Source organism: Dermacentor andersoni, chromosome 1, assembly GCF_023375885.2.
Source record: "Dermacentor andersoni chromosome 1, qqDerAnde1_hic_scaffold, whole genome shotgun sequence".
Classification (NCBI taxonomy): domain Eukaryota; kingdom Metazoa; phylum Arthropoda; class Arachnida; order Ixodida; family Ixodidae; genus Dermacentor; species Dermacentor andersoni.
In genome coordinates, this window is record NC_092814.1 from 7,494,908 (window position 1) to 7,502,560 (window position 7,653).

A 7,653-nucleotide genomic window follows, 5' to 3' on the forward strand; every position below is an offset into this window, starting at 1 on the left:
TTTCTGACCCTCCACCGGGGAATTTTGATATCTTCGATATGTCCCATACTGCTAACGATTGACGCTTCGACTTCTTTCTAGCTGCAGCCATGCGGTCAGACAGGCATATTTCACTAAAACATTTGGGCCGAGCAGCCTGTGTCAGTTCGCCAAAAAGATTCGTCATGTATATTCCTCAAGCAACAAGCACCAGTAAATTTCTCAAGTGAGTTGAACGTGTAGCACGGAAAAGGGAATATATATTGGTACATTCCTATTTGCAGTCTGTAAATAGCTGTAAGCTTTCATTAACTTTACTTCAAATTTCCGCCGCTTAAAATAAACACGTGAAGAACCGCCTAATGTTGACCAACAGTTAAAGAAGCAAGTGGTGCTTGTAGAATCTAAACTGTAGTATTAGTTAAGTCCCCGTGTTACTGCCGAGCGTTTCTGTGAAGAAATGCAAAAAATTCGATATTATACCATGAACTACTCGTCGTGAGCAATTTAGCGGATTAAAATCAACGTAACTGTTGTAGAAGTCATATATAGCCAACGTTTGTGACATACTTGTTGCACCGCGGCAGGTATGGTATCATAACTGGATTCTTATATGCTATGTTTTTGCGATTGTCCATCCGCGCATAAAAAATCCGCAATGGGCTGGTCTGCGCTCCTTCGGCTGGCACTGTAGCGTTGCCTTTGAGAGCTGCATTGTTGTCTAAGAAATTAGCTCTTTGAATAAATGTTCGCAAAGGAAGACGTCGTAAAAATATATTTGAGACGACCACCATAAGTATACAAGCAGAGAGAACGAGGGCGAAAAAACGAAAACGCCGCAGAAAGCGCCCGGACAACGCCCGAACTGTAGCAGACGACAGGCGCGAGTCCGTGCCCTGACGTCACGCGAGCGGCGCTCGCAGTGCCCCTGTAGTTCGTTCTCGGGGCTAATATTAACTCTATGGCCCCAGCCGCTCGTCCCCCACTCAAGTACACTCCACCTGGAACACGAAACTGCCCTAACCTACTTGAACTGCCTCACCCTGAAACACTGATTTCAGCAGCTGCCGGCAGGAGGCGATAAAAGTTGATGCTTGCTAGAGTTACTGTATATGGTAGCATATACAGTAACTAATAGCGTCCTCGATCACCCGCACCGGTGCGCACCGGGGCGCCTTGGTGCGCGCTTTCATCCTCGATCAATCGCACCGGTGCGCACTGAGCATCCTCGATCACCGGAAGCGCACCCTGTTGGAGCGGTTTTCCGTTGCCCCGTCTCGCACCGAGAAAATTGGCGGTGCGCGGAGTGCAATCCCAGCAAGCACTGCGGGACGCGCGACGTGCGCGCGTACTGCCGACTGCAGAACCGCGGACGCTCTGGCCCGATAGCTGCGGTACGTTGCAACGGAGTTGACGGAGTTAGCTAGTGGATTTGTCGGCGATGAGAAAGGAAGCGCTGCTAGTTGCCGCAATCGATGAGCATTCTTCAAGTTCGTCTGACAGCGAAGACGACATTCTGCTCGACCTCGTCCAAAAACAGTGTGGTGAAGAGCGGCCGAAAGTGGACAGGTTCATTGAACGGGTCGTCAGGATTAATTATAAAATTCATTGGTGTTTGCTTGCAACCAGGTATGTCGGAGCACGCAGTTTGACAAGGTTCGAGCGCTTGCCGCAGATGCTCAGCATCTGCAAACAATAAAATATGCGCGTGCGCGTGTTCGCGCACGTTTTGCGCGCCAGGGGCAAAGTAGCGCTGCATGCAAGCACTCTGCGCAGGGTGCAGTTTTGTCCTCGATGTTGACCCTCCGCAGTGCGGCACCACGGCGGGGCAAAGCGCACCATTCTCGTTTCGGGGCAACCCCGGGGCAAGGTGATCGAGGACGCTACAATGCTTGCTAAAACCCCTCAATTTTTCAAAAGTAGCGCCATTCTTAGATCTTTCCGACACCCCGCTCACCCTGGCGCGACCTCCTCCACGCTTCCTGTCGCCCCAGCCTCCTCCGCTCCCCCATTGGGCAATCTGTGTCACGTGGAAGCGGGCGCCGCGCTTTTGTATATTTTTTTCTTTCCAGCGCGGAGCAGGCGCCGCGCTTTTGTATATTTTTTCTTTCCAGCGCGCGCCGACCTCCATTGTTGGGCCTGCGCGACGAAAGTACGGCAGGCGGACTGACGGAGTGCGTTAGCTTAATAGGATGTGCAGGGCCGAGAACTTAATTGCGATGCCATGCTGCTGCGCCTTCGGTTGCCGCAACAGACACAGCGAGGGCAAAAAGCTTTTTGCTTTGTCGTCCGGCGGGCGCAACGCAAAAAGAAGTGTGGATTCGCAGGATCAGGCGGGCTGACTTCGAGGAAGTGGCAAAGAACGCACGGCTTAGTGAAGTAAGGGCCACGGCTACTCACAACCTCTTATTTTGAGCCTAGTTCACGCCTTCCGCTTCGAAAAAGTGGGTGTTCATGCTCTGCGTGGTTTTCAGCGCGTTGTTTTGACTTTCTTTTTTCGAATGTGCTCTCTGTTTCATATACTATCGTCTTGCGGTGAAATGCACGCATCTGCAGCTGGCCTGTGACATAAAAGCGACTTTATTCAGGGTGTGTTTTGAGCTCCACCAGAAGTTAGCACATTCTCGACGCTATTGCAAGGCTCACGATGACTTACGATGCAGTCTTTTGGCTTCGAATGTACGCCCGCATGTATTGATTTGGTTTGTGGTGATTAATGTTTTTAACGTTCCGAAGCGACTAAAGCTAGGATGGATAACTTTATCTAGCTCGCCTGGGGATGTTTAACGTGCACTTTGATCGTAGAGTCGTACGTGGGCCGGTAAATTCCTCGTCGGCGTTTCATAATACTCGCGCGCTAGCGCTGCTTTAGAAGTTGGCGCCTCGGCGCGATTGTATTTCTTAAATAAATTTTATTTACTAGCGTAACAACTTGTCATTATTTCGTATTATTGACGGCGCTTCCAGGGCACCAAAGCGGCAACGGGAACACCAAAGCTAGAACCAGCGCTGGATGGGGCTCGCCGAAGCCTGTGCATGCCAAGGGGGTATAAGATCGCGGACAGCCAATTTTGTATGCGAACACTCCCTGCGACGCCTGCATTAGTGTAATGTTACGTGCTCTTCAGAGGCCTCCGTTAGCCATTACATGTGCCCTCCTGGAGCAGTACTTTTAAAAAATATATATATCCTCACGATTACCAAAGCACCCCACAATGAAAAAACGGCCCTGTTGCCAGGCCTTGCTGGCCGCACACAGCCGGAATCTCTCACGCGCCGACCGAACAAAAGTGTCCTGCAGGTACGTGAATGAACCTACGAAACCACGTACACATACTTTCACGCTGTCAACACCTGAAACTTTGGTAATTACGCGCGTGTTTGAGTACACCGCGTGCTTGCGTCGCGTTTCAGCAACACGAACTCTCAACGTCGCGCGCTTTACGCCTTAAATACGCCTTGAATAATGGTCATTTTCTCTATTTCCTCCGCAATTCTAACACTAAATTCTAAAGGCCAGTTACCGACTGACGAAGAAAGATCTCGATTGAAAAAACTGCTCCGCAGGGCTCGAACGAACTTTTCTGTGGATTTCCTCCCGTAGCGTGTTAGCCATCGTCTGCTACGGCAGGCCCACCACCGGCGGCGCCACCGTCGAGGCCGCGCCGAGCGGAGGGAAGCGAATGGCGCTACTTTGGGAGATTGAGGGGCTTTAATGCTTGCGTCAAGGTGGAAGCGGTCCAGGCCGCGTAATTCGTAAGAACCGTGGCCGAGCTTGGAGAAGAGAGGGAAAGGAGAGCAGAACTGCATAGGGGGCTCGATGCGCTTGAGACGCGGGCAGCGGAGAATGATGGGTCGGGACACCAAGCCGGAGGCAAAAGCACAGAAAGTAGGGTAGACCCTACAGGCGAAGTGGGAGGCAGGGAGCCAGAGCAAGCGGGAATCGGCTCGCCGCCGGTGAATCGGCATAGTTATAGTGAAGCAGCGCAACACGCCCCGAGTGAGGCGACGCTGCAGCCACAGGGGCACCAGCGAGCGCGAGGAGAGGAGGGGAACAAGATAACCCCAAGGAATGAGCTCGTAGCCAATGATAAGCATAACCTGGAAGTTAAGAGGGAGGGAAAGAATGCCCTAGTACTTATCGGTGGTGATTCACATATGACGAGTTGCAAAAGAGCTATAATGGAGCGTGCAAAGGGTGATAAGCGGGTAGCAGTCGGGACGTTCCCAGGGGGGACAATGGACGCAGTACTGAGAGAAACAAAAAGCGAGCTTTCTGAGATTGTTGCAGAGCGCAATTTGGTAGTGGTAGCGGCGGGGCTAAATGATGTCTTGAATGGGGAAGCCGCAAAAGTAGTGGAAAGATTAGCGGAGAGAGTTTACGATTTAAGGGCGATAGCACAGCAAGTCCAAATCGTGGTATGCACAGTGACGGAGGTGCAAGGAAGGAACGGAGCAATCAGCCTCTTTCACGGCGTGACAGCGCATGCGCCTTGCCCTAGCGGATCAGTCGCGAAACGTTTTGGAAGGGTCGCGCGTGTGGCCCCGCGCCGGAAAGTCCCCCGAAAAAAAAAACGCGCTCGGACGCGCGCTGCTGCAAGCACTTGTGCCGTGTACAGCGTTGAAACTACTATATATCTCGACGTCGGTGCGGTGCCGAAAACGTGCGTAACGTAAGACCGCAACTCCACTTTAAAAGAGAAAGCGGCCAGGGCATCGTCCGAGTTGTCCGGACTGCACCGTAAGCCAGGTAGTTGCCGCCTTTCATGAATGGCTCGCTAATTTAAGGAAACACCCCTGCGTTACACTTGGGCGACACTTAAGTACATCACGTTGCTGACGAAGTCTTTTTGCAGCGTCGGTCCTCACTTGCTGGTGGTGGCAGCGCCTTCCTGACTGCACGTACTCGTAAGGCGCGACAACACTGGGTTGATACGAGACCGACAAGACGCTCACTCCAATGATTGACCGGCTATTGTGCGTCACTGAAACCTTTTTATCATACCAGGTCGACAACGACGCAACCGACGAGCGCGAGTTGTACTGCGACAGGCTTTCTTGTCGAAGGAACCAGCAAAATCAGCGTGCCGACCATCATTCGACTGAACACCGCGCGATCGGCCGTCGAACCGACAACACAACAGAGACAGCGTCTTCGTTTGTATGTATACTTCGTCGTGCTCACAATGAGTCAAGCACGCCTACCAAGTTGAATGCACAAGCTTTAACCCTCTCAAGCCGTGCCCACGAAGTTTGAGCCAATGTCGATCTTGTTCAGCGAAGATTAACCTGGCACCGTCGAGTTCGTGCACTCGCTACCGGCGGACCTGAAGTCAAATGTAAGCAGTTAGGTCGAACTAAACTGTTTTTATAGTTCAATTCTGGCCTTTGCGATTTGAAACCAGCTACAATTCACTTCGCGCGGCGCGTCGGCTGTCGGCCGCATTCACTACGTATATGGGTGGGCCTGTACGTGTTACTTTGCCGAATCATTTCTCAATTTCAGAGATGCACTGTTTGCCTCTGCGTCAAGCGGCAAAGAAGAGACGGTGTATTCGGTATACAGCAGCATAAACAGCCACCTCGCTCATTTATACCAACGCCGTGTGAGCGATGGCATCCGCGCGTTTTCGTGAGAGAACAACATGGCCTACAAATGAGCACTTATGCGAGCACAGTTTTCTCTAATAATGCTCTATGGCACGCTAAAGCTGTAAGTATGATGGAGTTAAAGAAAAGCGGCAATGAGTTAACAGCCCGTAATATATGTATCTGGATCACATTTGCCGTTGTTTAAGTGGTTCGGCCGCTCATATTGACTCGTCTCAGGGTGTAACAACATGGCACATATGCGCAGATATGCATGTTTTGCATTTCATATCAGCGATGGACCTTTTCCACAATGTTTGACGATAACAACGACCAGCGGCTGTAGATGTAAACAAGTGCACCGCTTTAATAAATCCGACGAGAAGGCTGCGCTAGAAGACTTTTTGAATATTAAAAAAATTTAATTATGGAGGGGTTTAACGTGCCAAAACCACTTTCTGATTATGATGCACGCCGTAGTGGAGGACTCCGGAGATTTCGACCACCTGGGGTTCTTTAACGTGCACCTAAAAACACGGGCGTTTTCGCCCCCATCGAAATGCAGCCGCCGTGGCCGGGATTTGATCCCGCGACCTCCTGCTTAGCAGCCCAACACCATAGCCACTGAGCGACCACGGCGGGTACAAAGAAGCACGATAAACGATGCAGAAAGCTACGGCGCACGGCTGCCTCCTTTCCTGAACGCACTTCGCCAGTGGCGCGTCCATCGGCGAGCACTACGGGGCATTACGGCGCGCACCACGGTACTCTCGGGGTATGGATAAACAAAGGCCAGATGTACACGGAAAAGCACGAACAGTCTCTCATAGCAAAAGGGCGAAGAGATGCCGGGATAATGAAACATTGTGGAGGCATTGTGGAGGTACAACAGGTATGAGGTACTGAGAGGTATTTGGAAGGGAGTAATGATGCTGGGGCTTACTTTCGGGAATGCGGTCCTGTGCTTAAAGGGCCCCTGAAACGATTCGGGCAAATTTTGTAGACGCGTAGGGTGCAGCTTAAGTAGAACATGCGCAGCACAATTTAAGTGAAGCGTTACGTATTAATGGAGCTACACGCGATTAGAAGTTACACTCCTCCCTAGCCATGCTTTTCCTCCTCAACTCGTTCGCCGAGCGGTCGGGGCTAAGCTCCGCCTTCACTGGTTTTGCGTCACGATGCGACGTCACATCGTCCACTTCCGGTTGTTTTGGAGCCCCACCCCGCCCGCGCGAAACCTCTCCGCTGGCCGCTTGGCCGTCGACCTCAAGCGAGAGCTATCGAAGCAGCGTGCGTTGCGAGCATTCTGCCGTACCGCTGAATGTGTCTGGTATTCCGGTAACCACAGGCAAGCTGGTCATTTCGGCAAATGGCTGGAGGCATAAACTCAAGCTGATGAAGGAACTTAGCGTAAACGTACGTGAGTGGCCTGATCGGTCTGCACGGTCCAGCCACTTGTTGGCGCAGCGCTTAATCAGCCACACAAAGCGGTAATATTGCTCTAAGCAAGTATAAAACATTTTAAACATTTATAAAAAACAACGTGTTGATGATTACACTCCTGCGAAAAATACACACCAGCAGTAAAGAAGAATAAATTAAAATTATGGGGTTTTACGTGCCAAAACCACTTTCTGATTATGAGGCACGCCGTAGTGGAGGACTCCGGAAATTTCGACCACCTGGGGTTCTTTAACGTGCACCTAAATCTAAGTACACGGGTGTTTTTCGCATTTCGCCTCCATCGAAATGCGGCCGCCATGGCCGGGATTCGATCCCGCGACCTAGTAAAGGAGAATACACTTCGTTACTGCTGCTGTGTATGGTTGAGCTCTGAGCCACCAGGTGGCTGCACCGTGCAGACCATTCACATTTGCGCTTCTGCTCATCCCGTTACGGCACAGTCAAGCGGCCAGACCCTGTCCCCTTGCGCTTGCGTTTGCCCCAATACCGGACTCGCGAAACGCTGTTGCGTTAGTAATCTTCCGGTGTAAAGTGACGGCCACAAACGCGCAAACCCTGGCGCCGGTCGGATAGCGGCAGTCCGATGCGCAGCAGCCAGTTCGCTCGTATGCTGCCTTGCAG